At 49.0% G+C, this 19005-nt stretch overlaps 2 non-coding genes across 2 annotated transcripts; both read right to left on the minus strand.

Annotated features, from left to right (window-relative positions):
• Window positions 1–4274: 4274 nt before the first annotated feature.
• On the minus strand, window positions 4275–4460 carry LOC148810247 (U2 spliceosomal RNA). The gene has a single exon (XR_016086809.1). It is a non-coding gene; the product is annotated as a U2 spliceosomal RNA (small nuclear RNA).
• An 11449-nt stretch (window positions 4461–15909) lies between these two features.
• Window positions 15910–16091, minus strand: LOC148810248 (U2 spliceosomal RNA). The gene has a single exon (XR_016086813.1). It is a non-coding gene; the product is annotated as a U2 spliceosomal RNA (small nuclear RNA).
• Between the last annotated feature and the right edge of the window lie 2914 nt (window positions 16092–19005).

Here is a 19005-nt window from a genome sequence, read left to right on the forward strand (position 1 = left end):
TAATTATATTCATGTTGCAAAAGAACTGCAACGGACATAAAAACTCTTTTGCTTTTAACAGAGCGTTCCATAATTTCTAACTACGAAAATGCCAGGTGAAAGGATTTGTAAACATATTTTGTTAAAGCAAGTCAGAACCCATTCAGAGCCTACATTACATTTTAGCGTTTCATTCTGAGCAGAAGACCCTCACACCTGAAGAAGGGGGAGGTGTTTTTCGCTGGAAATCTCGCCTGCTTCTACTTTACAACCGGAGTGCTGGCTGTGACGAATTAAACCGGTAGTACAGGTTACAATCACAGACCATGTGACATGGGAGTCAGGAAACTAACACAGCGCCACCAGATTTGATAACGCTATGAAAACGCTATAAAATAATGTGACTAGGCACAGAACAAGTTTACAGCACAGTACAAAAATGCTGACCATGACTTTAGAAGCATAAATTGCCTTACACTCAATTTAAACACAAGCTGTCTTTAGCCCTCTAAGGTGGTTCATACAGAAATGTAGAGATCCAGGCTCAGAACACACAGCTTCATTAGCGAATACATATGCAGGACAACTAGAGAAGACGTTTTACAGAGGATGGATTTTTAGAAACATCCCATCAGTGACATCACTGAAGTCAACTCCTAGGTACTGTAACTGTCGTGTGGATAGTTTCACAAGAATCAGACAAAGGTTTAAGCATCGCTTGTTCTAGATAAAACTGCAAAAAAAAACAACAACCCATAATGTACTTCTTTGCGGCTCTGTTTGCCCAAATCATATATTCACAACGTGAAATCTAGAAAATAATATTACGTAACCAAAATCCGCAATATGGAAACAGAACCTGTGTAATTGTTGATAGATGATGTACTCGTAACATTTTTTCAAGACGAACTACAACATTTAAAAAATGACTTGTATGTACTTGATATCTCTAATCAATCCACGGGTCCCAGCACGAAACGAAAGTAAAACGCATACCGTTTCGCGCTTCTTATTAGTTGCTCAAAAGTAATTTGACCGTATGAAATGCATAATATAAACCTAGAAACATATACGTGAGTAGTACTTAAGCACTGTAGTATCGGTGTTAAGACATACCTCTCAAATACTGTAAATCAAGTTAAAAATATCTCAAGATTCTGGTCATAATGAAACCATGTTTCGTGTATGTTTTCTTTAAAGTACCGAGACCAGCCATATACTGTATGTTTATGTTCCAAAATTAATATCGTTTATGGCCTTCACACGCGTTGCAGTATGCTCCTATTGTTTTTATGCTCAGCTACTAAGATTTCCCTTCAGTGGTAAAATTAGATATGAATATTCAATACTTAAACGGGCACAGTTAAGACATTAAATATACATATACATACTGTATACAGTACAGTTTGCATACGGTAATATGTTTATGTCCCTAAATCAATCTCTTTTATGAGCATGTGAAAGGCATGGTGAATCACTGTACTTTGCATGATTGGAAAAAAATGCGTGATTGCGAAATGCTGTGGCGTTACTTTTACAAAGACGGTCAATGAAAAAAAGAATGTGGACCAGGGCAATACTTTGAGTTTACAGCTTGTCCAAGGTCATTTATTATTAATACTATTATTAATATCTTCGTTAAAGACTTTGATGGCTACAGCTCAAACATGAGAGGTTGAGCTTTATTAGCTCCACCTTGCGGAAATTCCGGATACTATTATTTTGCTAGCGGTATTTACCGGTAACTCGCGGTATTTACCGGTAGCTTGCGGTAGACTGCGTACAGCATACCGGAAAATAATGCGGTATCGCCCGCGCATTTTGAATGGCTGCATCTGTACCCAAACCGGAACCAGGCTCTTCTGCTCTCTCAACCACTGGCACAACAACCCCATCCTGCTCCACACTCCCCTCCGTCATCCCCATCTCAGTCGCCACTACAGATTCCTCCACTGTTTCTACGGCGGAGAAGTTATCGCTCTCCACTGTCCTCTGTCCTACTCTCTCCCCCTCCAACTCCCTACTCTCCTCAACACCCTGTGCACATTCAATGGCCTTTCCAATCTCCATCTGAGTACCGCCCTCGCCACGAGAAACATCCGCATCACTTCCTACCTCCAACTCCTCAACCTCCAACGCCTCAAAGGGATTAGGGTCACCCATGATTGTCCTACCCTCCTTAACCTTCCGCTGTTCCATTTCCCTCACAGATTTCCCCTTCCCCTTCCTCTTTGCAGCCAAAACTCGAGCCTCTCTCCTCTCTTCATGAGACACTATTTCTGCCCAGTTCGAACCCTCCGCTAAACCTTTCACCATCACAAATGTTTTTGCTGTCTGTGCCCCAACTGAAACGTCCGAAACCGTGCTTTGACCAGAGGCAATCGAATATTGTGCCGGTGACCGTGCCAAACCCTCTCCGATCTCACGGCAGCCTTCCTTCAAAAGTCCCAAAACCCTACTCGGGGGCAACAAGTCCTCCTGCTCCACACCCTGTCTCTTCCGTTCATGCGCTCCACCAGATGTAGATGGTTCTTCCTCTTCCATGGCACTCTCGTCCTGGCCATCCGACAACGAAACAACCTCCTCAGAGTCACCTCTGGAAGGGTCAAGCTCCGCAACCACCTTCCGGTCGGCGCCGGCAGTAGGCTCCGGACCCTGGTCTGGGCCTCTCTGCTCCGCCGTTGCTTCGGCATACGTGCGAGCCCTCTGTGAGCAAGTCCGATACAAATGTCCTGCATCCCCACACAAGTTACATGCGGCCCTTTTAGGACAGCCTCCAACCACATGTCCCAATTCTCCGCAGCGCCGGCACACCACCGCTCCACACTTGGAGGCAACATGGCCAAATTCGCCGCAGATCCAGCACCCAGCTGGCATCCCGGAATAATGCAAAAAGCCCCTATTGGGGCCTATCGAAATAGTAGCTGGCGGGTGTACAGCACCCCCAGCCTCCGAGGCCTTGGCCCGAAAGCAAACCAGAAATTGTCGCTTCCCATTCCAGTACCTCTCAGAGTCTAGCATCTTCCTCCCTTCACTCATGACGTCCACAAACTGTTTTAAAAAACATACGATCTCTGCCTCTGGAACAAAGGGATTATACATTAGAACATACACAGGCCGTACTTCCCTCACAAACAAGGGTTCCAACAAAAAAAACTCAATGGTTCTTCATCCTTCAACGCTATCGCCTTGTCCCACACCCTTCTACAGATCGCCGGCGAAGCCAAAGTCAAATTCAAAATTCCTTTTGCTGGAAAATCCTGCAAGCACACCGTGTCTTCAGCTTTAATTCCAAAAATCTTGTACAAAATTTCCTTCTCAAAAGTGTCCCGCACTAAAAAGCGTTTCCCGACATCCAAATTCATCAATACAAACCGCACAGTGTCTTTCATCTGCCCATCTCGGGACAGAGGATCCCCCGCTGCCATAAAAAAGGGTCGCTCACCCACCGCTGCAGTCATCGTAATCGATTATCCCCTGCTGATTCCGTTGGCTCCTCCTCCTTCAGCAATCCAGTATCCGCAGTGGCTCCTCCGCAAACAATCCTTCCTGCCATCGTCTTCTCTTCCCCTGACTCAGTCCTCTAGCCGCGGTCAGGCCACGTACTATCGGATCTGAGCCAAAAGGCCAAGAAGCGATGCCCCTAAAGGCGCGGACCGACGCGCGGGCGTTCCGCTGGCGCACAGTGGCGTAGGCCAACTCCTCTGGAGCCCGGAACCCGGGCAGCTGCTGGCCTCCCTGCAGCCAGAGGCCTACCGCCGGACTCTGCTCCCCCTCTCTCTTGCCTGCCTGCCTGCCTTCCTGCCAGTCCTGGGCTGGGGCCTTGCTCTTTGATCTTCTGTCAATGGCCCGACAACGACCGCAGCCGCGGGGGGCGCCAGCCGCCCAGCCTCCTTAGCTTAGGCCCCTCCCACCGGCAGCAGCTGTGCCGAACCAGCTGCAAGCGAAAGCGGACCGCCAGCACCTGCGGGCAGAGGCAAGGGGCAGCTCTCTCTCTCGGGAGGGACGGGGATACACGCACACACACATGCCTGCCTGCCGAAAAAAAAAGAAAGAAAAGGTGTGTATATACTAAGTTTTTTGGAGGGAAAACGCACGGGAGCCGAAAAGGGGGCCGGGCTGCTTGCCGAGAGAGTCGAGTTAGGACAGGAACGGAGACGGAGACGGGGAGGGGGAGAGAGACACAGAGACACACAGATGGACGAGAGACGAGACCGGAGAAGAAGGAGCTCCGCTCCAGTCCACCTCGCTTGCTTGCTTGTTTGCCAGCTACGTCTGTCTTTTTACCGCTGAGAAGGTAGTGCACTGTTCCCGGAGGCGCTGCAATACCGGGCCGATGCGTGGAGAGGACTGAGCAAGCTCCTGATCCAGCTCCCTGTTCCAAAAATCCGTTTAATATGTGGTCCCCCGATGGGGGACGTATCGGATATTAAACTGATAAGAATTTTTTTACGTTTTTATTAGAAAACAGTACAAAATAACACAAGTTAAAAATTTGTCCTACCCGCCACCTTTATACCCACGTGATTAAGTCCTTCCATCTCTCTCTTGCCACCGCAAATCCCCATCGGACGACGTCCCACTGAATTCTTCGTGAGACGTCCCTCTTAACTCGTCTCAGGATGCCTGGGACTGATCTCTCCACTCCGTGCTTGACCAGCTCTGTCCTCGCATCCCACAGGTGGAGCTTAGTCAGGCTGATCAAGAGCCACAGGATGAAGCCTGCGTTCCACTTCCGGGAACCGGGCACGCCCTTCATCACCAGATTCAGGGACAGGAGGGACCCCAGGCCCACCTGCGCGTATAGGTGTTGACTGGACCTCCACACCCTCTGCACGAACCCACACTCCCAAAAGACGTAGTTGACAGTTTCTTCCCCTGTGCAGCCTTGCCTTGGGCACTGGCTCTGTTTTGACAGTCCGTGCGAGTGCATGACAGCCCTGACTGCCATTCGACCCCACACGCCGAGCCAGTTCAAGTCCTTCATTCTGTTATCCAGTCCCTTTGGTTGGGCCTGCTGCCAGATGTCTCTGGACACACCCAGGAGCGCTGGCCTGTCCGTTGCCATGATTGTTTGGTACATCAGTCTGTGGCTCAGCGCTATTGTTCTGTCCCGTACCTCTTAGTGCGTCCACAGCCACTGCACTGCGTGGCGGTAGTGCAGTGGGAGTCGCTCAGCCTTCGGGGTCACGTTCGTCCAGACGGCCAGGTGTCTCATACTCGCAGCCAGCCAGAGGCTCACGAACCGGCCGCACAGGTGAAGCGGGTTACTGTGCAGGATGATGCACAGGTTGGCGACGAAGACACAGTCCAGCTTCACTGGGAAGTTCAGGATCCCTCTGCCTCCTTCCTCGATGGGTCTGTACATGTCCGTCCGGCGGATGCGCTCGTATGAGTGCCCCCAGACGAAGGCGAAGATTGTCCTTACCAGCTCTCTTCTCTTTCTCACAGGTAGGGGGTACACTACCGCCAGGTGGAGCAGCAAGGGCAGGATTTCCACCTTCAGCACCAGTGCCTTCCCTATCCACATCAGGGATCGTCGCTGCCAAAGGCCCAGCTTCTGCTTGATCTTCCGGAACCTGGCCTCCCAGTTCAATCCTGTAGGGTCTGAGGTGTGAAACAGGACCCCCAGGATTTTCACCGGGTCCGTTGTCTCCGTCAGTCCCCCGACGATCTCTGGTGTGTACGGCCAGGTTCCAAACAGCTTCACCAGGCTCTTGGCGCAGTTCAGTTGGGCGCCGGTGCCTCTGGAGTAGGCCTCCACGATATCCAACACCCTCCCCAAGCTTCTGTCAGAGCTTAGGAAGAGTGTCACGTCGTCCGCGTAGGCCGCGATTTTAGCTTCCTGCCCACCTCCACCTGGCACTTTGATTCCCACCACTCCAGGGTCTTTCCGCAAGTGGTCCAGTAGCAACTCGAGGAAGATGACGTACAGCAGGGGCGAGAGTGGACAGCCCTGTCGCACACCACACCTTACCGAAATCCTCCTCCCTACTGCTCCGTTGACGCTTACCCGGGACGTAGCACCGTTATATAGTGCTTCGATCCACCTGACGAAGTCGTCAGGCAGACCCTTCCTCCTCAGGAGTGCCCACAGGATCCCGTGATGGACCCGGTCGAACGCCTTCGCTTGGTCCAGGCTCACCAGCATCTGTCCTCCACCCAGGCGATGGTGTCCCAGATCAGCTGAAGGGTCCAGCTGATCTTCCGGCCTGCCACGCCACCGTTCTCAGGCGGCCGTCCAGCACCCTGGCCAAGATCTTATAGTCGGTGCACAGGAGCTGGATCGGCCTCCAGTTTCCCAGGTCCGCCTTGTCTCCTCCTTTGTAGATCAGGGAAACGACACCGGTCTTCATGGAGAGGCCCAGTTCATCGCTGTCCAGGGCCTCGTTGAAGACCTGCACCAGAAAAGGCTCCAGTTGGTCCCAGAAGGTGCAGTAGAATTCCGCTGGTAGGCCATCGACGCCGGGGACGGTGCCCTTCTTCAAACCGAGCATTGCTGTTTTTATTTCCGCCCCTGTCACCAGCCCGACTAGCGCGGCGGGGTCGTCCACCGCCTTCTCCGCACCCTCCAGGAGCCTCTCCTTGATGCTGGCATCAATCTCCTTCTCCTGAAACAAGGCTGTGTAGAACCCTGTGGCACACTCCAGCATCCCGGGTAAGTCTGTGGCTGCAGTCCCATCTTCGCGCCATATTCTTTCGAAGCAGCAGCGTTCCTGCCGCCTTCTCACGGCGCTGAAGAATTGAGGTGAGCATTGTTCTTCTCCCTCCCTCCAAACTCCCCGCAGCCTGAGAAGGAAGTTCTTTGCTCTCTGCAGCCACTTTTCTCTAAGCAGGCTTCTGACGTTTGCGATCTTTTCGCCATTAAATGCACCCCCCTGGTTCAGCTGCTCGTACAGTGCCTCTAGCTCTTCTTGGAGCTAGGCACACTGGCGTTCCTCCAGACTCCACCAGATCCAGCAGTATCGCCTGGTGACCGTTGCGAGAGTCTGTTTGCATGATTCCCACCAGTTCCCATATCTTTCTTGCATACTCACATTCCCAAAATACGTGGTTTATGGTCTCCTGTTTACATTGTGCTCTGGGGCATGTTCTCTGCAAGGACAGTTTGTGTCTATATAAAACGTCTCGTACCGGGAGCCGCTGCCAGGCTATGAGCCAGTTCAGGTCCATCAATTCGTGGCTCAATTCTTTGGGTTGTATTTGTCCCCATACTTCATTTGGCAGCCCACCGATCAACTCCATTCTGTCCTTTGTTGTAGTTTCTTCATACAATACTCTGTGGTTGAGCTGCAATGCGGCCTCTACCCCGTTTGCGTGTCGTTTGATCCACACCGTGGCGTGCCGGTAGTGCCAAGGTTAGTCTTCACCGTGGGGGGTCTTATTGTCCCATTTAAGCATCCCTCTTAGTTTCCCTGCTAGCCAAAACCTCACAAAGTATTGCGATGTATGTATAAATGGTGTTTTAAGAGCAGCACACAAAGAAGCCACAAATACACATATAATCTTCATAGGCAAGTATGGAACCCCCCTTCCCCCTTTCCCAATAGGCCTAAACATATCAGTTCTCCTTATATATTCATATTTTTTCCCCATATGAACCAAAAAGTCTCTCTTATTAAATATCTGTTCAGTCTCAGGGGTATCGGATATACTGCTGCCAGATAACTTAATACTGACAAAACTTCAATCTTAATTACGAGTACTTTGCCTATATGGGTTAGACTTTTATTTGACCACTGGCCTAGTCGTACTCTCACCTTTTCCAATTTCTCTAGCCAGTTATAGTTAGCCACATCTCCTTCCTTAAAATAGACTCCCAGTATCCGCATAGGATCCCTGCAGACTTGAAGACCACCCACTCTATCTTGCCTGTCTCTCCATTTTCCAAAAAAATTGATTTTGCTCTTCTCTTTATTCAGCCTAGCGCCAGATGCCGCAGCAAAAAGCTCAAAAAGTTCCAGCGCCCTCTGCAGGTCGGTGTCCGAGGACATGAACAAAGTTAAGTCATCAGCATATAGGGCTATCTTAGCCCTTTGTCCACCTACCCCAGGTATCAATATCCCATCTGCTTTCGGGTCTAGACACACTAAACGGGCATAGGCTTCAATGTAAATAACAAAAAGCAAAGGAGAAAGAGGGCATCCCTGCCTTACCCCTGAGTTCTGCCAAACCATATCTCCAATATACCCGTTTATTAAGATTTTACTTCCCACTTCTGTGTTCAAGGTCTGAATCCATCCAATAAAGGTTGGGCCAAACCCCATCCGCTCCATCACCTTCCACAGGAAAGAGTGAGAGACCCTGTCAAAAGCCTTTTCGAGGTCCAAATTTACTAACATAAGAGACAGCTGTCTTTGTCCTGTCCAAGCTATTAAATCTCTTATTAGCTGTAAGGTCCAACTAATTTTACGACTCTGGACCCCACAAGTTTGCTCTATGCCAATAACTGATGGTAATACCCTTTTCAGTCTATTCACAAGCATTTTGGCAAAAAGCTTGTAGTCCGTGCACAAAAGTGTCAACGGTCTCCAGTTCCTTAAGTCGGTAACCCTTCCCTTTTTAAACAGCAATGTTAAGACCCCTGTCCTCATAGAGGTTTACATATGCCCCTTTTTAAAAACTTCATTCATAACCTGAAGCAGCACATCACTCAGTTCATCCCAAAACGTAAAATAAAACTCAGCAGGTATGCTGTCAACTCCAGGCACCTTACCCTTTTTCATGTCACTCTTGACCTCGTTTAATTCCTTTAGACTGAAGGGTTCTTATATGCTCAGCCTCTCCTTCTCTGTCACTGTTTGTGACACCTTTCCCAACACTCTTTGTACTGCTTCCTCTTTTATTTCCTGATCTGTAAAAAGTTCTTGGTAAAACTCAAGTGCCGCTTCTAGCATTCCATCTCTGTCAGACACAACTTGTCCCGAACAGCTCTGTATCCCCTCCATCACCCTTCTCTGCCTTTTCCGCAAACAATTAAGCTGAAATGTCGAACAGGTTTCCGAGTACTGTAATTTAAACGGATATTTGCGAGCCCTTTTCTCGTAGTAGCCCCTCAATTTCCTTTTTTGCGTATTGATCTCTTCTAAGTCGACAGGTAAACCTTTGTTGCTTTTCTCATATAGGCAGTTCAAACTCTCTTGCAATATTCTTCCTTCTTTCCTTTCCGCTATCTGTCTTTTCATGCAGTATTCCCTTGTTTCTTGATCGGGGTCATCTCTGTTTCTGGAATGACAGAGCCCAGGGACATTCCCAGTTTCGCCGTAAGGGGGGGGTCTCCCACACCACTTACCTCGCCCCCCGATCCTAGTGGTTGAAATTCAGACTGGGACAGCGAATCTGTGGCCATCGACTCAAAGAATTCCAGAGGGTCTTTACCCAGTTTCTTCACCAAGGAGGGTGTTTGGTTTTCAGCCTTTCTTTTCCCACCTTTCTTGGCAAGGGTGGTGTCCATGGCCTCCGCTTCTTCCACTCTGTCTCCCCAGTTTAACCCTTCTTTCTCCGGAGAGGACAGGCTTGATTCCTCTGCTAACGCTCTCTGCTAACCCCCTCTTCCTCCACTGCGCCCACCGGGACCTCCGTTTCTTCTTGGCCATGGCGATCTTCTGCTGTTGTCGTCTGTCTGTGGTCCGTCTTCTTATGCCCTTGTTCCTCCCCCTCAGGTTCCATCTCCTCCTCGACAGTGTCCGGGACCAGTGACACCGGTGTCGGTCTTTCTATTGGCGCGGCTGCCATATCTTCTGCAAGATGAGCTACGGTTGTGCGTGCTGCCGATGTGCCACCCGTCATGGCTGCGAAACTCCTTGCTCTTATCGGGCATGCCCTGTAGATGTGCCCAGAGACCCCACACAGATTACACTTTGGCTCGGCTCTACACATCAAGGTGCTGTGTCCCACAGTGTCGCATCTTCGGCAAAACTCCGCTTCGCAGTCAGCAGCGTAGTGGCCTCTCTGCCTACACCGTCTACACGCAAATGGCTGATCTGGGTAGTACAGGTAACCTGTATTGGCTCCGATTGGAAAGGATGCAGGGGGGTGCAAGAGCCCATCCTCTGCACTGGGGTCTGCTCTGAAGCGCACTAGAAACTTTCTTTTACCATTCCAGACTCTCTTCCTGTCTATCACTTTTACTCCTGTATCTTGTACGTCAACAAATCTTTTGAGAAAGTTAACAATGTCTGCTTCCGGGGTAAATGGATTGTGCATATGGACCCATATGGGTCTCGACTCACGTGCAAACAAAGGCTCAAGATAAAAATGGACAAAGGGTTCCTCTTGCCTGCGAGCAGCCAATATGGACCATACTTTCGTGCACTGTTCCGCGGAATAAAGTGACAGATCAAAAATCTTTTTACCTGGAAAGTCTTGGAGGCAATAGATGTCTTCAGGCTGCAAAGACAGGTGCTTGAAAAGGACGACATCCTCGAAAGCGTCTCTCTTAGCGAAATCCTTGTCTGAAGCCTCCTCTCGCAACACGAATCGTACGGTATGCCTTGGTCTTGCGGTCTTGCTTGAAGTCCTCTCCATTCTGCGTAGTGGACGGAATCCTTTCCGCCACGAAGAAAAAAATCGCAGTCGCTTGAAAAAGCCGCGCCGTCCACCTCTTCCCTCTTTTGGCTCAGAGCCCAAGCCACGGTCAGGCCACGCGCCTTCAGATCTTGGCCAAAAGGCCAAGAAGAAATTTTTTTTTTATCAAAATTTATTTCACACACAGCAAATCAACACATCAACAGTACAGCACTATACAGAAACAAAGATTCACCTATCAGAATTCAAAAAGGCTTTTCCATTTCTCTCTTGCAGCGAAATAGCCGTACTTCTGTACATCCCTCAAAACCCTCCCTCGCACCAACCCCTTTACCCTCCCTACTGCCCGCCCCACCGACCACTTGACATTCCGTTTAACTGTCTTCACGTAAGTCCCAAACCACCTGTTTAACTAAACTGACAAGCAGCCAACCCAGAAATCCCGTTGTCGATGAAACGTTGGTAAACACAAAGCCCCATCGTACGACATCAAATGACAAAACAAAAAGAGGACACAATTGTAACAATACATTTTGACATTCCCCCCATATTCCCTGAACAAAATCACATTCCCAAAAAGTGTGTCTCACTGTTTCCTCTGCAGAACACCCTTCCCTTGGACAAGTTCTAATCTTAGACAGCTTATGTCTATAGAGCACCTGCCGTACTGGCAACCTGTCATGGACGATTCTCCAATTCAAATCCATCAGTCCATGGTCTAAACCCTTAGGTTGAACACGGGCCCACACCTCCTGCTGTATACCTAATACTACTGGATTAACCTTTCGAGTTTCCATCACTAATGTATATAGCTGCCTATGACTCTGACAGACATCCCTGTCCCCAAAAGAAAACACTTCTTTCCTCAAATCTCTTGCTCTCCTATAATGAGTAGGAGCTGACGCTGCATGCGGCCTCACATTCGTCCACCCATACACTGTCTCTTCAAACCACAGACACACAAAACTTGCACCGCCCCCCAGCACCCCCGCCAAGAACCCTACACAACCCTGAAAAAAACAGTCTAATTTGAGGAGCAAGTTGGGGACCCCCCTCCCACCTTCACTGACCTCCATATACATAATGTCCCTCTTGACATATTCATATTTCCCTCCCCACATGAACTCGAAAACCATCCGTGTCAACAGTCTCCTAAATGTCTTTGGCATTGGATATACATAAGCCAAGTACATCAAAGCTGGCAATACGTCAGCTTTCAGAACAGTCACTTTCCCCAAAAAAGACAACCGCCGTGACTTCCATAACCCGAACTTAACCCTCACTCGTGCAAATACCAAATTCCAATTAATCAGCTCGTTCCCTTTTTTGTGGAAAAACTACCCCTAAAATCTTTACCCCGTTCTCAGATTCCTGTAACCCGCCAGGCACCGACCACACTGTACTCCACCCACCACACCCCATCGCCACCGACTTCTGCACATTAAGCTTAGACCCAGAGGCAGCTGCGAACAAATAACACATACAACAAAGGGGACAGGGGACACCCTTGCCTCACCCCAGAAGACTGCAAAAACCACTCCCCCATATGCCCATTGACTACCACCCTGCTACCTACCGCTGTGTACAAAATCCTTAACCAACGCAAGAAAAAATCCCCAAAACTTAAATGTACCAAAATCCTAAATAAAAACCCGTGATGAACCCTATCAAACGCCTTCTCCTGATCTACATTCACCAGCAACAATGGAATTCTCTGAGCCTCCACCCATGCAATCACATCCCTGACCAGGACTAAATTCCAAAAAATTGATCGCCCCGGGACTCCGCAGGTTTGGTCCGAATGTACCAAATCCGGCATCACAGTCTTCAAACGGCTCACGAGAACCTTAGCAACCAGCTTATAATCCGTAGACAACAAAGTGATCGGTCTCCAATTCTTTAAATCCGTCATATCCCCCTTTTTAAACAGAAGCACTATCAAACCATCTCTCATAGTCCTACTCAACTTGCCATCCCTGTAGATCTCGTTCAGGACAGCAAGGAGCACTGGCCCCAGCAGATCCCAAAAGGCGGCCTAGAACTCCCTAGGGAGCCCATCCACCCCTGGGACTTTCCCGTCTTTGAGAGACTTTAGGGCACTTTCCAATTCCTCTAGAGTGAGGGGCTTCTCCAAGGTCTCCTTCACACTGCTAGACAACCGGTTTTCCAGAAAACTCAAGAAATAGCTCCCCAGTCCTTCGTCAACCACTTTCTCCTCAAACAATTTGGAATAAAATTCTGTTGCGCACTCCACCATCTCTGTGTTCGTTTGCACAACACCGCCTTCCCTAGTGCGCAATGCTCTGATCACTGTCCCCCTCTGTCTCGCCCTTACTTGCTGAAAGAAAAAGGCGGAACACGTCTCATTCTGATCGATATAATTCTGAAACCTACGCACCAAAAATCGCAGAGCTTTATCTTCAAAAAGGGATCTTAAACGGACTTTCAGGGCCATCAATAAACCGTGATCCATGGCTTGCCCTGCATTCTCCCTAGCATACAACATCTCGATCCTCCTCACAGCTTCCTCCACCTCTTTCATGTCCTTCCTCCTAACACTTCTACAAAAATCCCTAACAAACACCCTAATCTTTTTCTTAACACATTCCCACCAATCAACCAAAGATGAAATACAACCCTGCAGCCCAACCCATTCCCTGAACCATGCCCGAAACTGCATCCTAAAATTCTCATCCTGCAAGACTGTCACATCCATTCTCCATACATCTCTTCCGAAGCTCAGCACCCCAAGTTCCAGCTCACACAGCACCCCATCGTGATCAGAGAACCACGATGGGCGCAAAACCACGTCCGCCACCCGCACCCCCTGGGACACAAACCAGTAGTCTAATCGACTCCTGACACCTCGCGAGTTCCTCCAAGTATATCCCTGCTGGTTAGGGAAAAGACACTTATATGCGTCTTTCAAGCCAAAGTCCCTCACTACCCTCCCCCAAAAATGTCCTGTAAAATCCACCTCACGTCCCTTATCCAAACACAATTAAAATCACCACCCAACAACACCACACGATTCGTATAAAGCAGTGGTGTTATGGCTTCAAAACATTCCTTCCTCTCCTTAAGGTTCACTGGGGCATAAACGTTGATTAACCGCAGGCACACACCCATCCACTCCGCATCCACACACAGCACTCGGCCTGGCCACAAACATTGCATCGCCCACCGCCCACCCCCTCCCATTAAACACTATCCCCACTCCCGACGAACGAACCCCACCCACACTCCATCTGGCTTCCCCCTCCTTCCATTCCCCAGAAAAAATCCCCATATCTCTCTTATCCTTTAAATGAACCTCCTGTAAGAACGCAACCGAAAAACCCACGGACTTCAAGGATATAAAAAACGCTGTCCTTTTCACCTTATCCTGCAACCCTCTTACATTTGCAGAAAAGGCAAAAAAAAACCATTGTTGCACTATTAAATAAAATCCGCACTACTCAAAAACTCCTCTATATTAGCCGTATCATGTGTTGGGCCTTCGTAACTGCCTATACTACTCGGAGAGCTAGTAGGCCAGATAGGGCCTAGCTGGCCTCCGCCCCACTCCCCTAACCTATCTTCTGTATTGCCCCAACTCTCGCCCCCTACAGCTAGGGGCTCCATAGTAGTACCTCCGCCCTCACCCACTTCCTCCCTTTCTATAACTTTTGTTATTGACCTGGGAGGTGAGAGCGACTCCCCTCCAGGCTTGTCCTTTTGTTTCCGCTTCCTTTTTTTCTTTTTCCCCACCACTATTTCAAACTCATCTCCCCCGCTTTCCTCTTCTGCTGTACTGTCACCATCACTCATCTCCATATCCTGCTGACCCCCATTTCCTCCCCCCTCCACCTCTCCCAAATCTCCCCTTTCACCAGATTCCTCAGTGTCCTCTACCCTATCCCTCACTAATCCACTAACCCGCGCCCCATCCCCCTTATCTACAGCTACATCTCTCTCAACCTCACTCCTCTCTCCCCCCCTCCACTGGTAACCCAGCTCCCTTATCTCTGTCCTTCCCTACTATATCCCCTTCCTCGCCCTTTCTAGACCCATCCCCCTCTTCCCTCGCCCTCCCCCTAACCGTTTTCTTTTTCTTACCCCCCCCCCACGCCCCCTGCCTTCCTAACTTCCTCCTCTACACCACCCAATTCCATATCCCCACCTTCCTGCACTCCTTCCTCCTCCTCCTCGCTCGTCCCTTCATCTTCCTGAAGCTCTGCTAATCCAGTGCGAAGAGCTATTACCCTTTCTGGTTGCCGTTCAAAACAATTTTTAAACAGGTGTCCCACTTCATTACACAAGGAGCACCTTGGCCTCTCCTTGCAATCCCTTACCTCGTGTCCCTCCTTCCCACATCTCCGACAAATCACCTTAATACAATTCGCCAACAAGTGGCCCTCCCCCCCACATCTTCGACACAGTTTCGGTTGCCCTGCATAAAACAAGTATCCCTGGTTGGATCCCAGAAAGAAATTTGCCGGTGGATGCCTGAAGCCATCTTTCGACGCACTGTCCGGCCGAAACCGGACTCTATACTGCCAATGACCTGTCCAAACCCTCACACCATCCCTCACCCTCCACCCATCTTTCAAAATTTCCACATACCAACACAGAAAAGCATAAATGTCCGTTTCCAACACAAAAGGGTTATGCATGTGCACCGTCACCACTCTGTCCTCTTGTGCCCAAAGTCCCACCACTTCGAAGTTCTCCAGTTGTCCGGCATCCTTTTTTTCTCTGGCCACCCGAAGTACGCTCCAGTACATGGTTGCAGATTCAAAAGTCACGTTGAAAAATCTCAAAGATGCATAACTCTGCACACAAAACGCATCCTTCACAACGACCGCAGCCGCGGGGGGTGCCAGCCGCCCAGCCTCCTTAGCTTAGGCCCCTCCCACTGGCAGCAGCTGTGCCCAACCAGCTGCAAGCGAAAGCGGACCGCCAGCACCTGCGGGCAGAGGCAAGGGGCAACTCTCTCTCTCTCAGGAGGGACAGGGACACGTGCGCTTACGCATGCACACATGCCTGCCTGCCGAAAAAAAAGAAAGAAAAGGTGGATATACTAAGTTTTTTGGAGGGAAAACGCCCGGCTGTCCAAAGGGCCCGCCTGCAAGGACGGGGACGGACACACACACACACAAGCCATGCCTGCCTCCCTGGAAAAAGGATGAAAAAACTAAGTTTTTTGGAGGGAAAACGCACGGGAGCCGAAAAGGGGGCCAGCCTGCTTGCCCAGAGAGTCGAGACGCGGGAAAGTGCACAGAGGGAGCAAGGGAGCAAAGGGAGAGAGAGACACAGAGACACACAGATGGACGAGAGACGAGACCGGAGAGGAAGGAGCTCCAGTCCACCTCGCTTGCTTGCTGGCTGGCTGGCTACGTCTGTCTTTTCACCGCTGAGAGAAGGTAGTGCACCATTCCCGGAGGCGCTGCAATACCGGGCCGATGCGTGGAGAGGACGGAGCAAGCTCCTGATCCAGCTCCCTGTTCCAAAAATCCGTTTAATATGTGGTCCCCCGAAGGGGGACGTATCAGATATTAAACTGATAAGAACAGAATTTTTTTTATTACAAAATATAAATCAATACAAGACAAAAATCAAACACTTTCCAAATACATTAAAAAAACACAATCAATAACCCGTAATTCATCGGGTACAAAATACAATACATAACATTAGCATGACTCCTCCCCTTATTCAAAATAGGACCTTCCCACCCTCACCAAAGTTTCAACCAAACACTCTCTTTTAACATATTGCAGCCCATAAAACAAAAAACCTGAAAGTCAAACAGAAGTTAAAGATCAACAAGACCTTTCCATTTCTCTCTAGCGGCGTGGAAACCCCATCTACGTGTCTCACCCGACATCTTTTGACGTAATGAGGCAAGTAGTCTTCCATAAACACCCTTAGCAGTAGGTTGCACACCAGTCTTACACAGTCCTTGCCTCGTTTCCCATAAACAGAACTTACACATAGTGATAATATACCATAGTAGGAAAAGATTACCAGTGTTAAGATTTTTGCGTTTAAAACCCAGGAGCACTGTATTACAATCCAGAACAAAACCCGAGGTGACTCTGTCAAATAAACATGAACATAAAACCCATACAGACTTAGCAAGTTTACAGTCCCAAAAGGTGTGTCGAATGGTTTCTTCTTTCCCACAATCTGCCACAGGACACGCCGCGGATCGAGCCAACCGATGACTGTGGAGCACGGACCAGACAGGAAGTCTTCCCCAGACGCACAGCCACTTCAGGTCAGCCAGCCGGTTCTCCAGGCCCTTAGGCTGGATGCCCAGCCAGACGTCCGCACTCACTCCGCACACCGCAGGACTAGTGAAACCTTTTTCAATGACAGTGCTATACAGCTGCTTGTGACTAATTGCAACGGCATCATCCTTACCTTCAGGATGCAGCTTAACCCAATGGACTGCGTGTCTGTAATGCCAAGGCAGATTTTCACCCCGTGGTACAGAATTATCCCAGGTCACCAAATGCCTCATCGTAAAAGAAAACCAAAAACGCACAAAATACTGACTGTCACGTGTTATGGGACTAGAAATAGCTAAGACAAGTTGAGATACAAATAAGCAGTCGAGCTTGAGGGGAATATGAGGAACCCCTCTCCCCCCCGCATCAACACCCCGATACATGTCAAGACGCTTTATATATTCATATCTCCCTCCCCACACGAAGGAAAAAACCTCCCTTACAAAATCTCTTCTCAATCTTGCAGGTAATGGTTAAACAAAAGCAAGGTACAATAAACGAGGCAGAATGTCTATTTTTAACACCAATACTTTCCCTAGGAAGGAAAGTCATCGCAGTTTCCATAAGCCCAGTTGCTGACGTACCGAACTCAGCCTCTTAACCCAGTTCGTGCTGGCAGGCATCCCGGCTTCAAATAGGACACCTAGGATCTTCAAAGGTCCATCACATGCCACCAAGCCACAGGAATTTTTATCCTGCACCCTCCATTCCCCGAAAAATTTAACAGAGGACTTCTCTTTATTTATCTTAGACCCGGAAACCTGGGAGAAAGACTCGACAACCTCCAAGGCTGCAGCTAGACTGTAAGTGCTACTAAGAAAAAGGGTGATATCATCGGCATATAACAAGACTTTCAAATGCCTACCACCACTCCCGGGGATGAGAATCCCATCTATCTTTGGGTCACCTCTGAATGCGGCTGCAAGGGGCTCGATGTAGAGGACATACAGTAAAGGAGATAGGGGGCAGCCTTGCCGCACCCCTGCTTCCTCCTTCACACCCTTCCCTAAGTACCCATTAACACAAGCTCTGCTCTGTACCTTGAAATATAACAACCGAATAAGGGAGATGAGCTAGGGTCAAAACCAAAGCTGGATAACACAGAAAATAAAAAGTGGTGGTCAACCCGGTCGAACGCTTTTTCTTGGTCTAACCCTACGACCAGCAGGGGGAGTCCCCTATCTTCTGACCACGCTATTACATCCCTAACCAATTGCAAATTTTTCATACAACTGCGGCCGGGGATGCTACAGGCCTGCTCCCGACCTACTATGTCGGCTAGGACCTTTTACGCCCTATTAGCTAGGCATTTAGCTAGTATCTTATAATCGACCGTAAGCATTGTAAGGGGTCTCCAATTTGCCAAATTGGCTGGGTCCCCTTTCTTGAACAGGAGCACTAACACTCCCGTCCTCATTGACTCACTCAGCTCGCCCAAACAGAAGGCCTCATTATAAACATCCAACAAAGCTGGACCTAATAGGTCCCAAAAGGTAACATAAAATTCTTATGACAATCCATCAATCCCTGGCACTTTCCCGCTTTTCATACCTTTAAGTGCTAATTACATTTCTAATAAAGAGACTGGAACGGACAAATCTCCAGTCTCTGGCACCTTGGGAAGACCACTACAGAAGTCTGAAGGTGCAGACCTCGTCTCACGTTTCTGAAACAGCAAAGTATAATAAGATTCAACCGTGTCCATTAAACCTTCGGGTGATCTCACCAGCTTTCCATCGGCCGCATATAACTCGGAGATTGCCCTATTTTTCTGCTGCTACTTCACCTGGCTAAAGAAGTAAGCAGAGCATGTCTCCGTCTCTTCTCTATACCATTCTTGGAGGTGGATCAGGTACTTCCTCGCTTCTTCAATGTAAAAGTCTTTCAGCCTGGCTCTTGCCAGAGCCGCACCCGCTACATCAAAATCCTTCCCCTTATTAAACTGAACTTAATACTCTTCTAAATTACGCTGCAATCTGCGGTACTCTCTCTTCCTCAGACTGCATTTATGTTTACAATAAGCTATGGTGAAGGTCTTAATCTTTTCCTTGAGGTCATCCCACCATGCTCTCAGACTCGGATAGAGTGGTTTCAGATCAAACCAACTTTGGATCAGGGCTCTCACTGCAGAGCAAAAGTCAGCATCTGCCAGTATGGACACGTTCAGTTTCCAGTACCCAGGCCCGAAGGAGGGGTTACCATCATTTACCTTTACCCAAAGCAT

Source organism: Atractosteus spatula, unplaced genomic scaffold (genome assembly GCF_055471065.1).
Source record: "Atractosteus spatula isolate fAtrSpa1 unplaced genomic scaffold, fAtrSpa1.hap1 Scaffold_10, whole genome shotgun sequence".
Lineage (NCBI taxonomy): Eukaryota > Metazoa > Chordata > Actinopteri > Semionotiformes > Lepisosteidae > Atractosteus > Atractosteus spatula.